The following is a 24,736-nucleotide window of genomic DNA, read 5'->3' on the forward strand; positions in this document are numbered from 1 at the left end:
TGAGATTTGCCATGGCAATATGTTGTTGTTTGAGTAACTTTAGTGAGAAAACAGTTCAGTGAGAAATTGAGTTTCAGTGGAAGAAAAGAAGCCAGATAGTAAAATGGTCAAAAAGAGCACTCAGGGATTCCACATTAGCATCAGTTTCATATTCAACATGTATGAGAAGTAACAGCAGGACTGAGATGAGCCAGTAGGACATTTTTGTTGGAGGGAAATGAATGATTATTTAAATGTGTTGCAGAGGTGAAATGCTGTGGAAAAAGCCTTGTCAGTAATCACTGAAAGAAGCCACCAAGTACTTTGTTTTTTTTGTCATCTCCATTAATGGCTTTCTCTCCACAGAATCATAGAATGGGTTGGTTTGGAAGGGACTTTAAAAATCATCTTGTTCCTTCATCCCTGCCATGGGTAGGGACACCTTTCGCTGGACCAGGTTGCTCAGAGCTTGGTGTTGAATAACCTCCAGTTGGGGCATCCACAACTTCTCTGGACAACCTGTTCCAGGTGTCTCACCACCCTCACAGTAAAGAATTTTTTCCTAATATCTAATCTAAACCAAACCTACTCTCTGTCAGTTTGAATCCATTTTCCCTTGTCCTGTCACTACATACTGTTGTAAAAAGCCCATCTCCATCCTTCTTGTCAGCTGCTTTCAGGTACTTGAAGCTGCAGTCAGCCTTCTCTTTTTCATGCTGAACAATCCCAATTCTCTCATAGGAGCCTTTCTTCATAGGAGAGGTGCTCCATCCCTCTGGTCATCTTGCTGGCCTCTTCTGGACTCGCTCCAACACATTGATGTCCTTCCTCTACTGGGGACCCCAGAACTGGATGTAGAGCTCCAGGTGGTGTGGGGTGTCACCAGCACAGAGTAGAGGGGCAGAATCACTTCCTTTTACCTCCTGGCCATGCTGCTTTTGATGCAGCCCAGGACGTGTTTGTCTTTCTGGGCTGTGAGTGCACATTGATGGCTCATGTCCAGCTTCTTATCCACCAACAGCCTCAAGTTGTTCTTGGCAAGGCTGCTCTTGGTTTGTTCATCCCCCAGCCTGAGTTGATACGGGGGTTTGCCGCAACCCAGGTGCAGCACCTTGCACTTGGTCATATTAAACCTCATAAGATTCCCTTGGGTCTACTTCTTGAGCTTGTCCAGGTCCCTCTGGATGACATCCTGTCCTGAAGGTGTGTCAACAGCACCACTCAGCTCGGCGGCATCTGCAGATTTGATGAGGGTGCACTTGATCCCTTCATCTGTCTTGTAATGAAGATATTAAATAACACTGGTCCGAATACAGACCCCTGAGGAACACCACTAGTCACTGATGTCCACTGGAACTCTGAGCCATTGACCACTATCCTGTGGATGTGACTGTCCAACCACTTTCTCCATCTATCCAACAGTTCACTCATCAAATCACTCTCTCTGTAGTTTAGGGACTAAACTGCATGTGGGGGACCAGGCCAAAGGCTTTACAGAAGTCCAGATAAGTGACATCTATAGCCCTTCCCTTGTCCACTGATGTACCCACCCCATCATATAAAGGCCACTGGGTTGGTCAGGCAGAACTTTCCTTTGGTAAAGCCATAGTGTCTGTCCTGAATCACCTCCCTGTCCTGCATGTGCCTTAGCATTGCTTCTAGGAGGATCTGTTCTGTGATCTTCCCAGGCACAGAGGTGAAGCTAACAGGTTGGTAGTTCCCAGGGTCCTCCTTTCTACCCTTTTTAACAACGGGTGCAATGTTTCCGCTTTTCCAGTCACCTGGAACTTACCCTGACTGCCATGACTTTTCAAATACCACAGAGAGTGCTTATACTGACTTGCAGACCAGCTCTTGGCTTGATCTTTAAACTCTGGTTGTACTTCTAGAGCATCTCATTTGTCTTTGATGCCTCTTTTTTTTGTTCCTTTGTTTGCCTTGGTCATTCTTATTTTATCTCATTTAGTGATACTTTCTCTGTGGATCTCAGCACAAATTTGGATGTTGATTTTGTAGGAGAGAAAACTTCTGATGTGTTTCTACAGCACTGTGTAGAGAGCCACATTGTTTCTTGTGGGGCTTCCTGAATGTTGCTGAAATACCCATATTAAATAGCAATCAAGAATTGCTGTCTGCTGTCCCTAAGATAGATCTTTCTGTAGAAGGCTGCTGGAAGAACACAGTCCAGGAAAATTTGTGATGGTTTAGGAAAAATCTGTATATTTATGTGCTTTCTGTCTTAGCTATGAGATAATCCTTGCTTCTGGTTATCCTTTCATCCACATAACTGAACACCCTTGTCTTGCTGGTGTTTGTCTGTGATTGCAGCCTGTCCTGCACTGGATTTGCTTTCTAATGCTCAAGAAAACCTACCTAAACTTTGCAGGAGGCTCATGCTTGGTTATAAGGGACCCTCCTTTGCTATTTTATATCCCTCCTTTCCTGGCCTGGGAAAAGGCAGTTACACCTCCTGTACTCCAGACATGCCAGGGTATTGAATAAAGCCTTGCAGACTTCTCTGGAAACCAGAGCAAGCAGTGAGCCCTTCTGCTGCTTCAAAACCAGTATTTCATGTGGAGCCAACCAGGACTGGGGGAGTTTAATGTATAGTGACACCTTTGCACCAATTTACAAATAGAAACTATGAGTTTTTACCTGTACACAACACTTCTGGCCTGTTGTATTCAGCAGATAAGCTGGAAGGACTCTGAGCGTAAACAGTTTCATCATTTCAGTGTTTGTATACTGAAACACCACAGTGCATCAGAGATTAAAAGATGGACTTCTAATGTAGAGTTTAGAAAAAAAAAGGTAAACTTAAAATATGAGGGTTTGCATTTTTTGTATTTGAAAGCTGTGGTAAAAAAAAATCTAGTATAGGATAAGTGAAATGTGAGGTTATACTTTCTATTGAATTGGGATTTCTTGCGTTAATCTAGATTTTTTTTCCAAAGTCTGAATTTCAAATATGTTGTAATGATAGTAAGTAGGAAAATCTGCATAGCACTTTTGAAACTAAAGGGTGCTTCCAAAAAAACCAAAATGCAGATCCATTCAGAAACTTCTAATTTAGGCAAATTTTAATGTGGGATGTGTGTGTACTCAGACATTCAGCTTTGCACTCAAACATACTCTAAACATTGTTTTTGAGTAGGAAAAATCTAAGAAAGTATTGATAATGTTGCTGCTTAGCACAAAGAAGCACAGTAAATTGAAATTCTCCTCACTGTATGTCTTGGAGCCTGTTTCACTTGACTCATCAAATGAAAAATTCATCAATTAATCCTCTGACAATAACAATATATACACAAAAATCAATCCTGGATTGATTTTTTGAGCCCAAACATGAAAACTAACCCTTGGCTTGCACATAATGTGAAATTTCTCTTTGTTTCAACCTTATTATTGAGTATAAAAGCTGACATGTTCATAGAATTATTTGTTCTAAGTCAACTACAAAGGTGGGATTGTATGAGGAAGGTTGTACGCACCATGAAGATGTTCTGAAGCACTATCAGAGCCAGCTAATAAAGTTGTCAGATGAATGTAAGAGCACAGCTGGTAGGAGTCCCCCCAGAAGGCAGCGGGTAGAGAGAGACACTGATCGCTGGGATCTGACATGAGACCACCCAGGGTAGTCAGAGTCAGATGCATACCAGTCAGGATCAGTGGTAGGGAAGAGCAGTGAAGTGGGAGTATGGAAATGGTCTTGATGGGGGAACACCAGTGCTACAGCCAAATCAGTAAATCGTAAGGCTGAGGCAAGTTGCTTCACAAGGACAGTAACAAAATCTCAGCAGCAGAAAATGAGATAATAATTTGTCAGATCTCCTGCTTGTAATTCATACTGCCTTTTCAGTGAAAAGGAAAATTGCAAGAGATTCCATGTGCATTATGGTGGCTAGTGCATTGCTTTCTCTTTCTTTCCTTATAGAATCCACTTCAGGGTGTGTAAATGATGAGAGGTCTTCCCTAAAAAGACAATATGCTAATCTGATGAGAAGTTAAAAGCATTAGTTTGTATATGTTGCTTCATTTGAGATCAGATTGATGCTGGGAAGTATTTTTGTACCAGCTTATATATCAAAACACGTAAGGTACACAGTAGATATTCCAGACAAGAAAATCTATCAGATCTCTCAAGACAAACAGAGATTGCTTTTTATTTGAGGTATAAAAGAAAACTAGCCTAGTTCCTGCATTATGTGTATAAGCTTATGGATTTTACTCCTCAGATCATCAGATTAATACTTCAAGCAACCTTACTTCCAGTGTAAGAAACAGTATTGAATAAGTTAGCAACTTATTGAATAGCAATAGCAACGTATTGAATAAGTTCTTGCTTCTGTATGCCCTGTGAAGGAGATAAAATCTTTTGAGTGAAAGAACTAATTTTTTGTTCTTTGTATCACCTCCAGCAATGAGTCCCTGCTTCCATCCCATATATAAAAATAATATTCAGACTCCAAAGAACCTAAATGATGTTAAAGAGTTGAAAATGGACACACTGTACTACACAAAAAAATAATCAAAAAGCAGATGTATTAACTTCTGATGAGTCTTTTTGATTGTGTGTATTCACAGTGCAGATCAATATTAACATATTTATCAAGTTCTAGATATGTGAAGGGTGGAAACACGCTTTAGGAGTACTCGCTTGATATTTCCTCAGTCATAAAACTGCAGAGAATTTTGGTAAGAACACAAGCTGTGAGATACTGTGTTTATTATTTTCACTTTCTTAGCTGAATGCTAAGACCATTGTCTTCAAAAATTTTATGTGGTAGGAACAAGGAAGTTGTCATGACTGCTTGTCAGCATATTAAATATTCAGATGCATGTGATGAATGAGACTCCAAAGAGAATATCAGGATCTATATCTGTTACCATGAAATATTTCTTCCTAAAATATTGCTGCAAAGTATGACTCATTGCAGTTGAATTTGTTTGCCCTTTCAATTTACAATTCTATTAAGAGTCTTAAAGTGTAGACAGTTTCAAAAATTATATTCGTAGGTTTTGCTGTTGTGTCATGTAATTAGAGACTGAAGAAAGTTAGGAGGGAAAATGGTAGTTGGTATAACATATTTTAAGTTGTATTAAAGTTGAGTCTGAATTCTGGTCTTTTGTTTCAGCTGTACTTCATACATTTTTTTTATATATTACAGATTTACATAATCGATCCCTGTGGGAAATGTACTGTTACAGAGAGTGAGTAATAAAGAGTAACTTAAAAGTAGAGAGTGTGTATATATTTCAGAATATGCTTCAATAATTTATTTTTATAATGTTTATTTGGATTTACCTTTGTGGTTTAGATCATATTGGTAATGTATATTTTAAATTTTATCATGAATTCTTGTGTGCATTATTTCTAAATATGAGGCTGAAATGTACTATGGCCATTTCTGCAAATCAGAATTTTTTTTTTTAATTCAGGTTAACATTAATTTGTAAAATAATAAAGTAATGTGCTTTGTCTTTTCAGAGTGCATTTATAGGATATTTTCATTTGTGAATTACTTTAATGCTTATAAAAAATTTAAATGTAAGGAGGATTACTTTTTTCCTCCTTAATATATAAATTTCCTCATAACTTAGGTTTGTATCGTATGGTCATCTACAGGTAAATTGGCAAGATTGCTCAGTAATAGCAGAGCCATTATTCAGGCATGATGCATTGGGACAGATTAAAATTTTTAATTCTCCCTTTTCTTTAAAACACATTTTGAAAGTTTTCTTCTTTGAACAGAAACCTTACACATTTTTTCCGAACAGCATCTAATCCAAAGTGCATCTAATCATCTGGCATATTAATTACTGCTGCAGTTGCAGACCTAGCAAGGAAGGTGGTCAGCAGGTGGCAGACCTCCTTGGCAGTGGTGCTGCGGAAGGAGAGCTGGATCCCACAGCAGAGGAGACACATCATGTTAAGAGCTCTGCTTTTGCCAGGAGGTTGCCAGTGTTTTCTGGAGTTCCCCATTTTGTAGTGGAGTTGTAGCTGCCTTTTGACATAAGCTCTTCTGAAAATGCATGTCTGAGACACACTGAACATCTAAAGCAACTTAGTGATTTTCAGTGTTTTTATTTTCTACTTTTAGCAAAATCTACATTTAAAGCTGATTATTTATGAATAAATATGGTGGAGTTTTGCCAGTCATGCACATATCTGCTTTTTATTATATACAGCTTGAATTATAATTTAGATGAGTGAAATAAATACAGAATGACCTAGTGGAATTTTTTAGGCATTTTTTTTTAATACCTTGTTGTATATAATTATATCAGCATTTTCAGATGCATATGGTAAACTTAGACACCAAATCCACATTAATACATTACTTCCTTAAATCTCATAAACTTCAAAAAAAAGCAGCAGATAATAAGGATCTCCTTACAGGAGAACCATTCTTCTCAGAATCACAGAATATGCTGAGTTGGAAGGAACCCACAAGGATCATCTAGTCCAAATCTTAGCCCTGCACAGGATATCCCCAAGAGCCACACCATGTGCCTGAGAGTATCATCTAAATGCTTCTTGAACTCTGTCAGGCTTGGTGGTGTGACCACTTCCCTGGGGAGCCTGTTCCAGTGCCCAACCACCCTCAGGGTGAAGAACCTTTTTCTAATATCCAACCTAAACTTCCCTTGACACAACTTCAGGCCATTCCCTCGGGTCTGTCACTGGTCACCACAGAGAAGAAATGGGTGTCTGCACCTTTTCTTCCCCTCACGAGGAAGTTGTGGACTGCAATGAGGTCACCCCTCAGTCTCCTCCAGGCTGAACACACCAAGTGACATCAGCCACTCCTCATATGGTTTCCCTTCAAGACCCTTCACCATCTTTGTTGCCCTCCTTTGGACACTCTCTAATAGCTTAATATCTTTCTTATATTGAGGTGCCCAAAACTGCCACAATATTCAAGGTGAGGCAGCACCAGTGCAGAGCAGAGCGGGACAATCCCCTTCCTCGCACAGCTGCCTATGCTTTGCCTGATGTCCCCTAGGACATGGTTGGCTCTCCTGGCTGCCAGGGCACTGCTGACTCATATTCAATTGGCCACTGACCAGGACCTCCAGGTCCCTTTCCATGGCACTGCTTTCCAGCATTCATTCCCCAGTCTGTATATACATCCAGGGTTACCTCAACCCAGATGCAGAATCTGCCACTTTTCCTTGTTGACTTCATATGGTTGGTGATTGCCCAGTCCTCTGATTTGTCAAGATCTCTCTGCAGGGTTTCTGCGCCTTTGAGGGAGTCAATAGCTCTTCCCGGTTTTGTATTGTCTGCAGACATGCATAGTATCGCTTCCAGTTCTGTGTCCTTGTTTATGAAGATGTTGAAGAGCACAGGGCCTAAGATGGAGCCCTGTGGAACCCCACTAGTGACAGGTCAGCAGTCCGATGTTACCCCATTCACTATAACCCTCTGTGCTTGACCCATGAGCCAATTGCTCACCCACCACATGATGTGTTTATCCAGCTGTGTGCTGGACAGTTTGTCCAGAAAGATTCTGGGAGAGACAGTATAGAAAGCTTTACTGAAATCCAAAAAGATTACATCTACTGGCTTCTCTTGATCAGATAGGTGGGTTGCCTTGTCACGGAAGAAAATCAAGTTGGATTAGCAGGACTTTCCTCTCCTGAAGGTGTGCTGGCTGTGAACAATGACAGTGTTGTCTTTCAGGTATTTTTCAATGCTTCCCAGAATAATCTTCTCCATAACTTTGCCATGCACTGAAGTGAGACTGACAGGCCTGTAGTTTCTGTGCTCCTCCTTCTTGCCCTTCTTGAAAATTGGGACAACATTGACCAGCTTCCAGTCAGCTGAGACCTTGTGGGATTCCCAAGTCCGCTCAAAAATCATTGAGAGAGGTTTTGCGATGGCATCAGCCAGCTCTTTGAGGCTTCTTGGATGAATCTCATCAGGCTCCGCAGATTTGAAGACTGTTTTCTCCTGTCTTCATGTAATATTAGAAATCTTATGTGCAAGGTGACTTTGAATTGTTCAAAAATGAACCTTCCTAAAAGGATAAAAAATCTGCAGCAGAATATCTAAAATTTGCTTTCTGTATTGCTCTTTTTCATACTAAAATGCAATAGTTCCCTTTGAATAATAAACTGACTTTCACATAACAAACAGGATGGAAATTCAGAGGTTGGTATTTTGCAATAGCAGCAGTAGAATGAGGAGATACTGCAATCTGCCCTTTCCACTCTTCACTCTGTTATGTGTCGGCTCTGCAGCTGATATGGCCCTGCTCCAGCTTTGGCTTTGCAGCTGATAAGGATCTTTGAACAATGAATTATTTTAGAACTGTACTTACTTTACCATGTGGACCACATTACCTAGGTAAAATGCAGTGAGTTGTATAGAAAGATAATTTCATATTCTGTGGGCAGTTGGAAATAATTTCCTTAGGTTTGTGAGTCTCAGTCTTGTATTATTTTGATCTGTCTTTTGTATTCTTTCTGAAATAGTTACTACTGCATTTAAGGTTTATATCACATAGACGATAAGCTTTGCTGACAAGGGCTTACTTTTAATGACATCTCTGCTTTATTAAAGAGATATATGTCTTTTTACGTGAAAGTATATCTTTTTAAAGAGATAAAGATGGTGGGATTTCTGACTAGACAAGCAACAAGCATAACAGTTTTTATCTTATGTCACTTCTTAACTGTGCATTAAGGTTTATCTTAGACTGCAATAATGTAGTTATAGGTATTTTCCTCTAAGTTTATTGGTAGAATTTGAAATGTGTCTATTTTTGGGAAGATGTAGGCTTGTAAAGCTCAAATCCGTAACTGAAAAATTTTTATATTTTGTAAAAAAGTAAGAGACAAATACAGTTGGATTAATATATCCAGCCACATAGTTTCCCTGTGTGTGTAATTCAGATGTATCTATATGTGTATAAGAATTTACATTCTGTCATTGAAGCTATAATTTTTCACAAGCGCCAAGATCAGTTTTCTATCTCAGCATCAGGTTGAAGACTGGGTAGCAGATAAGAGAAAACGTTCCGCAGTATCTAAACTGCAGAAACCATACAGAATTGGAGATACTTTCAAAGAAGTTGTATTCCTTTCCTTTTCTTAGGCAATTTCTCTGCCAAATTGTCCTTTTTACTCTGGGACTAAGTGGCACTTTACTTTTGAATTTTTCTTGGCATCAAGGAGAAACACTGGGAAATGAAGGGGAACAGTTGGTAGTGAAGATGGTCATAGACTGGCAAGGGAGACCACCACTTTCAGATGCTTTCACCACTTTCAGGTTGCTGGCTGGTTGTGCATATGACATAATGACATCCCGAGGGAAGTGGATGCCATGGTCAGGCTTTGAGAACCGTGAGGGATTACAGTGGCTTGTTTGTGTTATAAATGAAGGGGTACCTACAGATCGAGAAGTAAGAATCCAGCTGAAGTAGAGAATGTTACTGTGTCTCCAGGTAAATTGCTTCAGAAAAGCCAAAGTACAATAGAAGTTACCAGCTTTCTACCTCCTTGACTGACACACGTATGCTTTTTCATGAGATTTTGTGGAGAAAGGCACAGCCTTCAAAGGCACATTGCCCCATTTATTTGATGTAGTTAATGTTCATTATCCATTGTTACACTACGTAAATCCAGTTTTTACCCCTAATCCACCTCTCTTCCATGTTTTTCTTGAAGGACAATTCTTATGAGAGCCTTTTACTGGAGAACTGGCCTTGTTGCTTTGTTTAGACTATTTAGACAAAAGCAAGTCTTCACTGTATCCTAGACCTGAATTCTGCAATATCTAACCCATTGAGATTACTGTGTTTGCCTCCACCATTCCATATACTCAGCTATTTCTTTGGTTTTGACTTAACATTTGAATATTTCTAACGCAAAGAAATACTGAAGAAGTTGCAATACAGTCCTGCTTCTACAGGTTATGACCTTTCAGCACTCCTGCGTCACTGGGAATATTCACAAAATTGAGGATGCTACTGGTAAAATGTGTACCAACAAAGGAAGTATTTGTCAGTCTGTCTTTCTGTGGACTACCCACTCCTTTTCCTCTCAGTTTGAATTCCTTATGGGCAAAGAAATTATCTCTAACAGGATATCAGATGGCAGCACTCATAGAAACTTTGATCAGCCCCTGCCTGCCAAAAGACAGACTTTGCTACCTTCAGTTATTGACAAAGGCCTGAACCCAGTATCAGTATCTACAGTGCATGTCTACTAGTACATGTGTCTACAGCTGCTATGTAAGTGTTGTGCATGTATGTGATATCATTTGTCAAAATTTTTGTGTGGCTTGATAGTTGATGTCTTCTGTACACTTCATCCAAGCATTCTGTCGAAACAGTGGTAGATCTTTTGAGTTTCTGGAGGTTCTTGGGAATGGTAGCTAAACACAAAACACATGAGAGTGTTTTTCCTTCTTGATGCTTGGCAGGTTAAGTTCATTCCCAGGATGAGCTCAGAGTTTATCTGAATCAGTTAATTAACTTATTGGTATTCTTTCCAAATCGCCTTTTATTGCTGACCTTGTTTGTGGACTCTGACACTGTTATGTAGGAAGGAACCAACCCTTCATACCCTCCCGGCTCTCTGAGAGTCTAGTTTGATTATTGAAATGCTAAGTTGCCTAGTAAGAGAGAGTCTTTAAATGAATCATGGAGTGGGTTATGGTTTATGCGTCCATTTGTTACAAATTTGAAGGTGAACCCTTCCATCCAAACATCAAGGTATATTCCAAAACACATTGTCTTTGGCTTTCTTCAGAAATATGCCAAAATAGGAAGTCTGTGAAGCACGAAAAGCAAGCTTCAGACTTTTATGAAATGTTGTGCCTGTGATTGGAGGGCTTCTTCTGATTCCAAGTTCAGGCTAGCATCTAATTTGTGAATAATACAGATGTTGCCCAGGGGCACGTACCAAGTGGAATTTGTTTAATCTGTGCACAGAGTAGAAAGTTGCATGCTGCAACTGTGGTCTTCAAGACTTCAAAGGGACTGCAGTCTGCAAAACAGCCCTTCTCCTGTGCCTTTCCAAAACTAGTGTTGAACTGTAAAGGAATCAAGAGATGGATATTTCCTTTCCTACCATTACAGGGGAGGACAAGGAGGCCTTAAGCATCTGTATGGCTATGATATGTGCCACCATTTGAAGGGTACTGGACCTGTAGTCCATTCAGACATAGAGCCAAATTCATCCTGGCTGAGGTGATTTGGAAGGCCTTGTGAAACAGCTTCACAGTTCACACAGGAAATTGTCCCCTTCCTTCCTTCCTTCCTTCTTTCCTTCCTTCCTTCCTTCCTTCCTTCCTTCCTTGCTTCTGTGCTTCCTTCCTTCCTTCCTTCCTTGCTTCCTTCCTTGCTTCCTTGCTTCTGTGGTTTCTTCCTTCCTTCCTTGCTTCCTTGCTTGCTTGCTTGCTTCCTTCCTTCCTCCCTCCGTCCCTCCCTCCCTCCCTCCCTCCTTCGAAGGAAAAATGCAAATCTTTTACAATAAGGTATGGAGAAGTTAAAGTATCCTCAGTAAAAACCTTTCTCTGCATGCTTTAATTTTGTAATATATGTTGATTTGTAAATTTAATTCACACAGGAATTATTTCAGTTTTTTATCTCAAAATGTACCTCCAACTTTATTTATCAGTTTATTTATCAGGAAGGAAGGAAGGAAGAGGACAATTTCCTGTGTGAACTGTGAAGCTGTTTCACAATGCCTCCCTCCCTCCATTTTTTTTTGTTTATTTTGTTTCATTCTGCTTTGTTTGTTTTGTTTTGCTTTTCTCCCTTCTGCAGACTCATTGAAAACTGTACTGCCCTTTCTGTCCTCCAAACTCATTTCATTGCTGATTTTTAAGAAAATACTTTCTTAAGCCTGTCTGCTCACTTAATATTCAGCCTCCTGCTCTTTATTAGTCTACATAGAACAAACTTAGCCACTATAAAGAATTTAGAAAAGTTAAGGAACCTGGTATGTTCTTTCATTAATTTCTGATCTGATAAATTGTAACAAAAACAATAGAGGAAATCGGACAATACAATGTATTAGTGTTAGATGACATGTAACTAGAACTTAATGTATTGCACAAATATTTTTTCCTCTTGCATCATCCTAAATAGTAGTATTTTTTTGTGTTGTCACTTGCTCAGTCTTTAGAAGAGTAGGATGAGAGACCCATTACCTGCCCCAAAGGGTTTACAACCAAAGCTTCATAAAGTAAAAAGATAAATGTTATTTGTTTTCATTTCACAGCTCCAGATATTGAGACACAACAGACTTGTGATCTGACTGAAAAACAGATGCTAATTCAGCAGCACAGCTGGTTTACAATTTAGGAGTTTTTTTACGTGAATAAGCCATTTGACCACGCTTGTTTTCTTGTATCTTTTGGTAGGCAATATTTTAAACCAGTTTATTTCTAAGCAATTTACCAGTAGCTCTTGCACCTTAAAACTGTTCCTGAGGCAGCTGATTATATTACTGTACTAGGAACATCTATAATTAAAAACCTGCTGTTTTCTGAGCCATTCTCTCTAAATTGTTAGTGCTCTGACTGTGGGTAAAAATGAGTGGAATATAATGGGAATATGACTATATTCAAATATAAGTATATTCCGACATTATGTTGTACTTTAAAATAAGTATCACTTACTGAGTTTGCATATAATTTTAATTACAACAGTTACGTTTTAGGCTCAAATTTGACATATTCAGCTGTTTTGCTGAATTGTTGAAAAAAGCTACCCAAATGGCTGAATTCCTTTTTCACTATTTTTCTCTGTTAGAATTGTGCTGTTGCTATATAACTTCAGTACAGCAGTATGTCCCTCTGCCAAACTGAAATTATATGAAAACTTTAGGTGTATATCACACTTAGTTTTCTTCTAAGTGGCATTATTGGCCTCACTAATAGTGTGACTAACCCTATAATATTCTGTCTGTTTCCCCTGGGAAACATGACTCTGTTCTTCCCCATTTAATTTGATGCCAGACCGTGTGGTGTTTCTTTTAAGTTCTTCTTTATCTCAGTGTTGTAGTGTGGGAGATCTCTCTAGATTATTTCAATTTCTCTTCATATGTAAAGATAATGGTAACATCCACAATGGGAAACAGTAGCTGTAAGAAAGCACACAGCTTGGTTTTTCCTTTTTTTTCCCCCTCCCAACTTCAACCATGGTCTTTCTTCTGAAAGAATGAAAACCATGGAGCTTATCAAAATAACTTACCTCCCTGACTATTGATTGTCTCCTTTAATATTCCGTTAGAATTAGATAAAGAAAATACATTTCGGATCTTTTGGTCTGCCCCCCTGCTAGTCCAGCATTGTTCCCTTCATTATGCCACTGAGTGTTTCTTCTAGCTTGTTGAGAAAATATTCCACAGTTTCACTGTCAGGAAGATTTTCCTGATATGCAGCATGCAATTTCTCTTTTTCCATATAATCTGACTATTTGTAGTCATATTTTCCTGTGATTCCAATATTTCTCTTTCTTACTGTGTACATAGATTTTATAAGCTCTCCTGCATGGCTACCTGCTGAGTAGTACCTTAGCTGAGACTAAGTTATGTTGGTAATCAGCATTTAAAATTTTTTTGTGTGTTTTTCTTCTAATCCTTTGTTATTTCAGTATCTTGATATGGAAAATTATAGAGAAAATTGCAGACTTAAATATAAAAAGGGTCTATAACCTGTGATTTCCCAAGCTTTTTTTCTGCATCACTTCTAACATTGCTATTCTGCAAATACATGCTATTATTCAACAAACTTAATATAATTTTAGCAACTGATATACTTTCAGCAACTGATATGATTTCAAGGTCACTTATTGCCTTTTACATTTGTTTCTCTTAATAAATGTATGATCTTTGAACTATTTTCCCTGTTTCATCCAGTGTCATTTTTATGATGATAATATCTTCTTTTTTTTGCATTTTTCTGTATAGAGATTGGAATCTGAAAGCCCTGTAGATTCTTTTGTACTGTTTACCTATTCTCTTCAGTATTTACATCTAAGGCCAGTTCAGGATTTTCCATCTTTGATTCTGTTAATGAATCAAACAGTGATTTACTGTGGTGATTTACCCTCTTTCAGTTTGTAACAACGTTAAATCATGACTTTGTCAACGAATTTATTTTTTACAGTATGGTATTATAAGATGTTGTCTATACTGAAATTCAACTGAGGATTTTTCCCCGCATTTCTTGTGTTTATTTGTTTGTTATTTTTCATAATTCTACTCCATGTTTTATTTATGATTCTAATATCCCCTGTACTTCTCCCCCAGCTTGAACCTGCAGAGTCATGTTGAAAATGGTTCACCACGGGTTTGTGAGTAATATGGTACCTTGGTGGTGCTGAGATACCTGAACTCTAAATAGAGTTCATCCTGACTTCATTTCCTTAAATCTTGGTCTCCATCAGAGAACACAAGTTCCCGAGCAAGTAGTGCCCATCCTTCGCAAAGGGTTATCTTCCAGTGAATACTTGCCAGCAGTTAAAGATCTCTAAAATGAAGTATGCCCACATTAAAAAGACTTTTCAGGCATGTTTTCACATTACTTATTCTGGGTGTCTCTATTCTCAGATAGTAAGTTTCCTTGCATCTAAAGTGTTCTTTGATATTTCTATACATAATTTACCAGAAATTCAAAGCATGCAATAATCCACATTTTCAAGACTATTGATTGTTATATATCTCTTTTTGCTGCCTAACTTGATTCAGAATGGTGGGAAGGAAAAATGCAAATCTTTTACAGTAAGGTATGGAGAAGTTAAAGTATTCCTCAGTAAAAACCTTTCTCTGCACGCTTTAATTTTGTAATAGATGTTGGTTTGTAAATTTAATTCAGATAGGTATTATTTTTGTTTTTTACCTTGAAATATACCTCCAACTTTATTTATCAGTTCATAAGTATTATCTTAAATGATGAAACATTTACATGATTGCAATTTCATGGTGTAACAGGAAAGTGTAAATTATATTGCTTTATTCTGTCTGTTGATTGCATGTCAGCAGGGTGGGATTTCTGTAAAAAGTGTAAGTTTAATTGATTTTTTGAAATGAAAGTGTCAGGGTGCTGCCTTTAGCTGATCGTTGTCTTCATGAGGTTGAAAACAGCATGCGATGACCTGTAAGCATTGTGCTGCAATGCCAGTGCATAATTATTATTGCTTTTACTCTTGACCTGCTGACTGTCCTCAGTGCCAAAGTATATATATCACAGCTATCATTGCAAGTTTCAGTACAGTTATTGTTCTGTGTTTGTGAATGCTGGTATTTGTATGTTGGGTCTGTTTTTGATAGGTGTAGAGTGTTCACAAACCCTTTCAAAATCATTTAGAATTGTTTTCTTCATAGTTTGAAAGAGAATCAAATCCAGACTGTCCTGAGCTGTACATTTCTTTAAAAGCAACAACAAAACTCAGTTAGGAATGAGTACCTGAAGGCTTTTTTTTTTTCCGAATCTTCAAAAAACCCCATGTTCTACAGCGCTGTTTTTGTGTATTTCTCTCTTGAAGTTGACGTTCACTGTCTGTTCTTCCTTATCTCTATCCTTTTTGATTACTTTATGCCTTGCCATTTTCTTCTCTTGCTGTTCCACGTTGTCCAGCTTGGGGTGTTTTTTACATCCCTATTTGTCTCCCTTCTTCGTCTCTGCAGAGCGCTGGGCGTCCAAGGGCAAATAGCACCCATGACCTTGATAGTGAGGTCAAATGATCATCTTCATCATTTTCATTTATTCTAATGGTTCTCATCAGTTTGTGGAAATCTGTTTAGGGCATTAGCTCTTTGGGATCTGAATTATATCTTGAGAGGCAAAGCTGATAAGTGCACCTAATGGGTGTTTTAAGTTGGTTCAGTAGTGTGCTTCAGCAGAGAATCTCCCAGCTGTCCTCACCATCCTTTCACTATCATCTCAGGACAGCCTAAGGGTACAAAGTGGATTTCTTGCATATGAAACCTAGCCAGAAGGTTAAATCCACTCGAATTTGTGTAGCGTGGTGGATGTTATATCCTCAGCCTCATCAGTTTTGCTCTACAAAGCCCTGGCATTAAGCTGTGCTAGTTGCTAATGTCAACTGGCTGATGAGAACCCTCTTCACATGACTGGTTCTGTGGTGTGTCAGCGTTGTCTGTGGTTTGTTAGCTTTGTTGACTTCATTGAATTTCACCTGGCAAGAAGTGGACATAGCTGTGCTAAAGTAAATACAGATATCTGTAAATGCCAGAGCAGGCTCTGGAAGAACATTTTCTTTTTAAAAAAAGTTATATCTATCAGTAAAAGGAGCCAGTGATGAAAGGCAAAAAAATCAGAGATTATCTACTATTATTAGTGGTGTGAAATATAGATTGCCAAGCAGGAAATTATTAAAACATTTGTGTAGCAAATCTGGTAAAGTTACCGTTCTTGCTATTCTAAAAGTTCAATTCAGAACTGCAATTACGGTATCTTTAAAGAGAGCTCAAAAATGATAAATTTCAAATGTAGTTACCAGCCTATTAGTTATTTCTTAACAAAATTTATATTTCTTGATACAGTTAAAATTGCAGTGTAGAAGAATATTGTATTAAACTTTTACATAAACTGAAGAAGAACATATGCTGCATTTAATGTCTACTCCCCATCTTAGTTTTCCTTTTCAATTTACTTTTTTTATTGCAAACCAGCAGCATAGAGCCTCATAACAAATGTGTTGTTGAAAGTATTGAAAGTCTTCACTGATAACATAAATGCATGAATGTTTCACATGGCAAAAATGCAGATTTCCTGAAGGAATCCAAGGAAAGTGTCTGAATTTTCATAGCAGCTTTAAGAGTGAGAGCACAGTATTTAAATATTTCTCCACTATTAAGATTTTTGCCAATTATCACTTCTTGGGGAGAACTACCCATCTTTTCCACATGGCCTGATTGTTATGCTTGCTGCGCTCATGTTGGTGTTGCCATGAACTTACTGTTACAGAACTCCAAACCAGATTTTAACAATACACCATTTTAAAACCATGACCTTTTACATAAAGAGGAACAGGACATTTCAGTCTTCTGTGTGCTTGAGAAAATACGGAGGCCAAAGCTAGTCAGCTCTTTGGTCAGCAACAGTTTGCCTTCTGTTTTTCTAAGTAATGTCTCAAAAGTACAATTTCAGGGTAAGCTTGTGTCATCTGTCAGGCACTGGTGTGAATCTGCATCAGACTAGCCTCTACTTTCCTGTGCTTGCAGGCAAGCACATGTACAGCTACAGTGGTGGAGGAAGAAACCTCCTCTGAGATACCCAACTTTTGGGTGTAGCACCCTAAAACAGGTCCAGGCTTTCCTTCTCACAACTGCTTGGACAATGCATGACCAGTCTGTGTTTCACGAAGCAGTCTGCCTGTATGTCGTGCTCTCGGCTTTCTCTAGGCTTGGTGTTCTTTGACATACTCTATACGCTTAAAGTAAAGGCAGCCAGAGCATATTCTCTGACTCTGAGTGCAAATGACATGCTATGAATCTCATGCATGCAGGTAAACTTTTTCCTTCTCTCTACTTTTCTCCAAAATAAAGAGATGCTGCTTTCTCTGTGCTGCGTGCTGGGAATGATCTGAGATCCTGCTGTGAATGCCTTTGCCCTGTTAGGAGAGCATGGGTTGACGGTGAGGTAAAGGATGTGGCAATATGCCAGAGCTTGAGCTGGTGTCCTTGCACAGTTTAGTGTGTTTGCAGCCTGTGAGGCAGTGCCACAGCTGGAGTTTGCTGTAGGCAGAAAAGAAGTATCTAACGTTTACACCTATTTTCGAGCTGGTACCTAACTAGTAGTAGTAACATAGCAAATGAAGCCTTTATATGCCGAATAGCTTCTCGCAATTCTATCTGGGTAAAATAGGTGATTTTAACTATGCTGCAGGAGGGGTAAAGGGGAAACAAGTTTGTTAAATCCTGGATTAAAAAAAGAGGCAAATAATTAAAAAGGAATTTCTCTCATAACTTTGTGATTTATATTGCTGAAGGTTAAAAAAAAAAAAAAGGACAATTTCAACAGGGGGATTGAGAACATGCAGTATGCAGGCATTTTTTCCAGCTGGAACAATATTCCTTTAGGGCATTTTGGAAGATGCAATAGCTGATTCTGAAGTTAATTTAACTGCATGGATGTGCAGTGCAGTTTTTCTTAGGCGTAATTTGGGGAAAGGGACAGGTAACTAAGGTAGCTATGAAGTTAATGAAGCTGCACACGTAGGTGGCTAGTGTAATTTTCACTCTTGTTTTATTTAAAGGGAGAGTGCCAGCTTGGACTATTGTTGATTTACAAAAAAATGTTTAGATGCTTGTAGAAATCGGCAGACTCTGCTTACTAGTTTTAGTGGCTTTGTAGTCATATTTTCTAATAAATGTGATTTTTTCCCTCTCTTCAAAATCTCAGTGAATCTGGTCATGCAAACATTTGAATGCTGTATGATTTCTCTGCACGTGGTTTTGTGTATAAAATTATACATTTGACTACATACCTGTTACATTGGTACATACCTGAACATTTATGAAGGGAGTCAGAGAAAAGAATTATGCATAACACAAGGAGACGTCAAAACCACAAAGAAAACCTATTAGAAAAAAGGGGCAGGGGAAGGAGGAAAATGTTTTTTCTCCAGTCTCTTGCAGTTTTAATAACAATGGATGTTAGATATAACATAATGGAAAAAAGGTAGAAATGTGAGTTCCTCTTTAAGAACTAATCAATAGTTTTAGTTGTTAGATGCTGTACTTTGATGAGCCTTTTCTGGCACACATAGAATCATTTAAAATTTGTTTTATGAATAGTAGTACAGAAAACATGTTGTATTTCCTACTAGTTTGAGAAATTGCATTACAGACTGTTGTAATTGCTTGTTACAATATGGTGCCCCATGGGGGGGTCACGTTAAGGTTGCTGAATTGAGGTAATTCAGATGGTGCTATTTGCTGATTTTTATTTTGGGGGTTTTTTTTGTATTTACTGTGCAAAATGTATCTTCAACACTGTTTGAGGACAGAATTTTCTAGAAATGTTTGGGAAAAGTAAACTAGTAAAAGGTTATTAATTTTATTACTATTATGGTAACTCCTGTGTGTCCCTTTCAAGGGTGGTCCTCAATATTCAGAAACTGAGCAACCAGAAAAAAAATGGATTGTGTGTTGTCAGGTCTTGTAACAAACGGCGTCTTTCAATGTAGGACTGATAAATGATCCTGTAATTGACATATTCATACTACCTCCAGTGAAAAAAATCCTATTAAACAGACAGAAGATAGTGGAATTCTTTTGCTTCAGTGTCTTTGAAATCTGCAGGAACAAATTATTTTCCTTTGAAATTTTACTTTTCTCTTGTTCTTCATACGTTATGTAAAAAAAGTTTTATCAGGAAAATGTTGACTGCCAAGTTGCATAGTTCTGAATATATATGCAATGTGGTTTTCTATATTTACAGAATTTCACAATTTTTCATGGAAACTTTGTAAAATATATCAAGAATTTTTCACTAGGTCAGTATTCAACCAAATTGAGACTAGTTTTCCAGGAAACTCCAAATAGCATGTTTCTTCAGCAAGACAATTCTCAAATAAAATGCATACTTTACATCTTTGTAATATAATATTTCCTATAATCTATCTAAACTTTATTAACTTTTTCCAAGGTTCTCGTTTTGGTCTGTTCGCTGATGGTGTAGTTTTGAAAGGCACTAAGGTATGGACCCTAATGAGAAAGTACATTTTTAAATTTTCTCTATATTCATGCTTTGAGCAGAATCTGCTTAAGGCACCTGATGCATGCTACTTTAATCACTATAACAGCACAATTTATTTTTATTTTGTTACATCATCATCAGTGTATCATTGGAATTAAACAATATGGATCATTATCTCTATAATTTCTAGGTCCTTAAGATAATCAGTAATTTCTGGTTGCAGGAAATAAATTAATGATAACCTGAAATTTCTATGAGATTTTTAACTCTAATTAAGGAAACCACATTCCTAGTTGCAGAAATTGCATGTTCTTAAAAGTTCCGCTGTTGCTGTTGATGTATTTAACATGCACCACCTCTCACATCTTTTTAACTGATTGGAGTGGCTCATCTGTCATATGGCTCATACGTCATACAAATATTTTTTACTTTGATTGAAATAGTATTGGCGACTCAGGTATTTATTGATGATGCATGCCCTTTTCTGAAACTCTTGCCTTATAAAAATCATAAATTAAAATCGCCCAGCATATCAGTTTTGGATCTTCATAGGATTTCTTTTCTAATTTTGCATATACAATTTATATTTTATTATAAAAAAGGTTCTGATTTAGGGCAGCTAGAGTTTGCTAGGGCACAGCATATTCTTCCTTACATAAACCACTAACTCTCAGTGTGCATAACTGTCCTTCCCAAACAAACTGCAGAGCCTGAACTCCCTGGGAACTGTTTGTAGATATCTGTGTGTCAGTAGTGATGATTTATCTCAATCTTTTCTGGAATATTGTTTTGAGGTGTTGGGAGACTTGTTTCTGTTAACCAAAAACAACAGAGGGTGCTCTTTCATACTTCGTACTAACATATGTCTTTCTATAGCACACCGTGGCCTTCTCTTAACTGATTATTTCTATGTCGCTTGCTTGAATATCTCAATATTGAAAGTTTGAAGTGACTGCATTAACTCTTGTGAGTCTTCTGCTTGTCCTTCCCAAGTGGTGTGGAATGATCAGAGTTACCCCTTTCTTTTTTTTCTATAATGAACTTCAGAATTTCTATAATAGAATAGAGTATACGAGTCTTATTCTTTCACAGTACCATTGGATCCTTTATGTACCATAAGCATTTTATCCAGTCTGCCTATTGGCAGGTGGCTCTTGAATTTATTGACAGTGAAATCCAATTTTACCTTCTGTAGTGGGTTTCTATGGCTGGGTTTTGGTAGTGGTGGGGAGCTACAGTGGTGGCTTCTGTTAGAAGCTGCTAGAAGCTTCCCCTGTCCCGTGAAGCCAATGCCAGCCCTCTCCAGGATGGACTTCCTGCAGCTGGCCAAGGCCAAGCCAATCAGGAGTAATAGTAACACCTCTCTGATAACATATTTAAGAACAGAAGATTGTGGCACAGAAAGAATTCCAGCCAGGGAAGAGTGCAGAGAGAACATGGGAACAACAATGTAGACACCAAGCTCAGTGCAAAAGGAGGGGCAGGAGATGCTCCAGGTGCCGGAGCTGAGGCCCCTGCAGCCCGTGGTGCAGACCATGGTGGAGCAACTGTGCCCCTGCAGCCCATGGAGGACCATCAGGGTGCAGAGACCCGCCTGCAGCCCATGGAGGAGCCCATGCTGGAGCAGGTGGAGGAGGGTCACAGCATGAAGGAGGCTGTGACCCCGTGGGAGGCCCAAGATGGAGCAGGATCCTGCCAGATACCTGCAGCCTGTGGAGAGGGAAGCCCACGCTGGAGCAGGTTTTTCCTGGGTGGGACTTGTGGCCCCTGCAGGGGACCCATGTCAGTACAGCTCATTGGTGAAGGACTGCAACCCATGGAGGAGTGACCCATGGGACAGCAGTTTGGGAAGAACTGCTGCCTGAGGGATGGACTCACGCTGGAGAGGTCCATCAAGGACTGTTTCCTGTGGGAGGGACCCCACAGGAGCAAGGGAAGGATTCCTGTCTCTGAGCAGTGGCAGAAACAACAGCTGACCGTAACCCCCATTCCCCCTCCCCCTGCAGCACTGCTGGGGAGGAGGGAGAACATGGAATGAAGGAGTGGTGGAGGGAAGGTGTTTTTAAGATTGTGTTATTTCTCAGTCTTTGGCTCTTATCCTGTTAGTAATAAATTTAAGTACTATCCCCACCTTGAGCCTGTTTTTCCCATGAAGGTAATTAGTAAGTGACCTGTCCCAGCTGTTATCTCAACTTATGAATCCTTAGCTGTTTTTTTCTCTCCTCTGTCCAATTACGGAGGGAGAGTGAGAGAGTGGCTTTAGTGGGTACCTGGCATCCAGCCGGGGTCAACCCATTACACTTTCCTACTTGTCTTGGTGTTCATATTCTTCAAATAGTTACTTAAAGAGTACAGTTGGAAGATCTGGATTGTGTTCAGACCTCTGTCATACAATTCTTGCACGAGGCAATTCTCTGAGCTTCATTTTTTCCATCTGTAGAATAGGAGGAATGCTAATTGTGTGCCAGCTGTCTTGTGGTGGGCAGAACATTCAGAAGTTTCTCTGTTCCCATCATACTCACAGCTCTACCGCAACATTCTGCTTGCAAAGGTCTGTGAAGACTTTTCCGTGCTGACTGCTCATCATCCCTGAAAGCCAACTCTGAAGCCAACACGGAAACCATCTTTAGCACTATCCCTGCTTCTCGGGATAGTGCCCACTTGGAAATGAGTGAAAAGCAGCGACTGCTGGATATGCCATATTGGATGAGCAGAAAATGTCGGACTGTGCAGGCTGTGATACAGAGGAGAGCAGGAAAGAGAAGCAGATCTGGGGAAGCTGTTGGGATGGCAGGGTTGCATCTATACCCAAAATGATTTGCCTCATCCTTTGAAAAGCTGCGGTATCCAACTGCTTTGCCATAGTCACAGTCACTAACCTAAAGACCTGCCTTTTGGTACTGCTGTTAATAGAAAGGATGTAAAAAGGCATTAAATAATTTTTCTTTTAATTTACTACATAGAATTAGCTATGGCTTGATGTTTTCCTATTGCAGCAAAGGCATTTGGGGATCTCGACCTTTCTTACTTCTTCCATTAGTAGACAATCCTGCAAGTTCTTTGTGAGTTTTGTAGGTAATGCATATAAATGCCCATTCCCAACCTGGAGTGAACTGCTTTGATGTTCACTAGTACTCCAGACTCTTAAAAATATCCATTTATCAAAGAATATTCCCTTTCTCAGTGACATTTCTAAAGCAGTATGAATTCCAAGGAGTGTAAAAGGCACAACAGGCTCTTGGAGTTGAAAAGTGAGTTGTGCTTAGATATGGAATTAGTGTTTTACAAAACTGAAGATGTGAAAGTTTACTTTGCCTGGGGATGGCATTAATTTTGACTCCTGCTGTTTAATAAAGTAAAATGAATGCACACTAGAGCTGTTGCAGAAACCATTAAACATAATATCTCTAAAAGCTAGGTCATTTTCTTGGGTATATATCTTGAAATGATGTGAGAAATTTTACTTTAAAAAATTGAATTTAAAATATGTTAAGGAAAAAATGTTTTAAATGTATTTTGTCTTTCCAAAACTTTCTGTTCATATATGCACAATTAGCACAGACAATACATTTTATTTGCACCTTTGGACTGTGTCCAAGGAGACTGTTTTGTATTTCCCTTTTGTACAGTTGTTACATTTTGTTTGGCTTCTTAGAAAAAAAGAAAAAAAGGAAAAAAATCTCTTACAATTCAGTATTTTTATGCGAAATTGCATCTTCAACAGTGCACAACATTCTGTTCACTCTCCCTTGCACCTGTGGCCTGTCTGTGCAAAAGTAATTGCAAGGCCAAGTCCAACATACTTAGGGCAAAAATTCCCACTGGCTTTTTGTCAGGAAAATTTCCAGTAGCTTTTTGTTGCACAATCACTCCTGTTTATCAGTTTCCCACATAGCAAAATACTGTGCGTGTTTAGAGTTTTAGTTTCAGACTTATTTTGAAGTGAAATAAAACTCAGGAGAGATACTCCTAGTTGTAAGTCTCTGTTTCATAGAGACATCTGATAGGTCTAGCCTACTATTGCTTGCATTTGGTTTTTTTCTTTAAATATTGCATATGAAAGGAATAATGCAGCCTAACACATACTATTTTAGATCTGTCTACTGTTTTGTTATGTTTGATCACTTAGGTGCATGATTTTTGATTTGTACACTTGTAAAATGGGGGTAGCAGCACATGAGTAACTCAAATGATATACAGTATAATTAAGCAGTGTGTGCAAAAAAAGATTTTTTTCTTTGTATCTGATGCTTTAATTTTAGAAATACACTGGTATTTTAATCTGTAAGTGGAAAATATATTGATCTAAAATAAATGTCATGTATTAAAATGTTAGCCAAAGATAATGTTAGTGATAAATATCATTGGTTTTGTGACTTATATAAATAGCCTGCCAGCTTTGTACTTTGGGGATATGTTTAACATGTGGCATACACCAATTCCCAAATGCCCATCAGACAGACTTGATTTATAACTGATACTTTATGTAAGTTGCAATGCAGACTCAGTTTTAATAGTGCAACTCTTGAAATTAGTAATCTTCCAAAATTACTTTACACAGAGTAGTTACAATACAAATAATGTGCTTTAATTCCAAGTGTGTTAAGTGTGGGTGAGAAAAATTACTGTAATTTTTTTGAGTTACTGTAAGAAGTGTATCAAATGTGTGGATTCATGGTATGCAAATTGTGTTAGGGGATTAGAGAGTATTGGAACAGTGCTACTGACAGCAGTGTTATAAAGTGAAAGCTAATTTTTTAATTTCTATTTGTAACAATGCCTTAATGAAAAATTCAAGTCAGTTCAAATATTTCTGCCAGTATTTATAGTGGGATCTGAATCAGGTTAAACAATAGAAAGGCCTGAAAAACTAGTAGAAAAGCTAGCATACAGCCCAGTGTCTTAATTTCTCTTAAAACGCTTACCATTTTTGCTTATTTTACCCTTCCATTTAATATCCACTTGGCAAGCCTGGGAAGCAAAAAAAAAGAAAAAAAATCTCTTACATATCCATGATCAAAAATGAGTGCCTGATGGCCTGAAGGTTGAAATAATTATCTCTGGTGGCCG

At 38.5% G+C, this 24,736-nt stretch overlaps 1 protein-coding gene and 1 long non-coding RNA gene across 8 annotated transcripts in view; one reads left to right on the plus strand and one right to left on the minus strand.

Annotated features, from left to right (window-relative positions):
* Positions 1–24,736, plus strand: part of FAM172A (family with sequence similarity 172 member A) — a 283,280-nt gene that overhangs the window by 99,567 nt on the left and 158,977 nt on the right. The window lies entirely within an intron of this gene.
* On the minus strand, positions 1,872–20,970 carry LOC113981393. Its single transcript, XR_003538398.1, has 4 exons — positions 20,853–20,970; positions 15,152–15,163; positions 14,358–14,365; positions 1,872–1,882 (listed from the first exon to the last, which is right to left on the minus strand). It is a non-coding gene; the product is annotated as an uncharacterized LOC113981393 (long non-coding RNA).

Source organism: Neopelma chrysocephalum, unplaced genomic scaffold (assembly GCF_003984885.1).
Source record: "Neopelma chrysocephalum unplaced genomic scaffold, ASM398488v2 Primary Assembly neopelma1_96523, whole genome shotgun sequence".
In the NCBI taxonomy this organism is placed as follows: domain Eukaryota; kingdom Metazoa; phylum Chordata; class Aves; order Passeriformes; family Pipridae; genus Neopelma; species Neopelma chrysocephalum.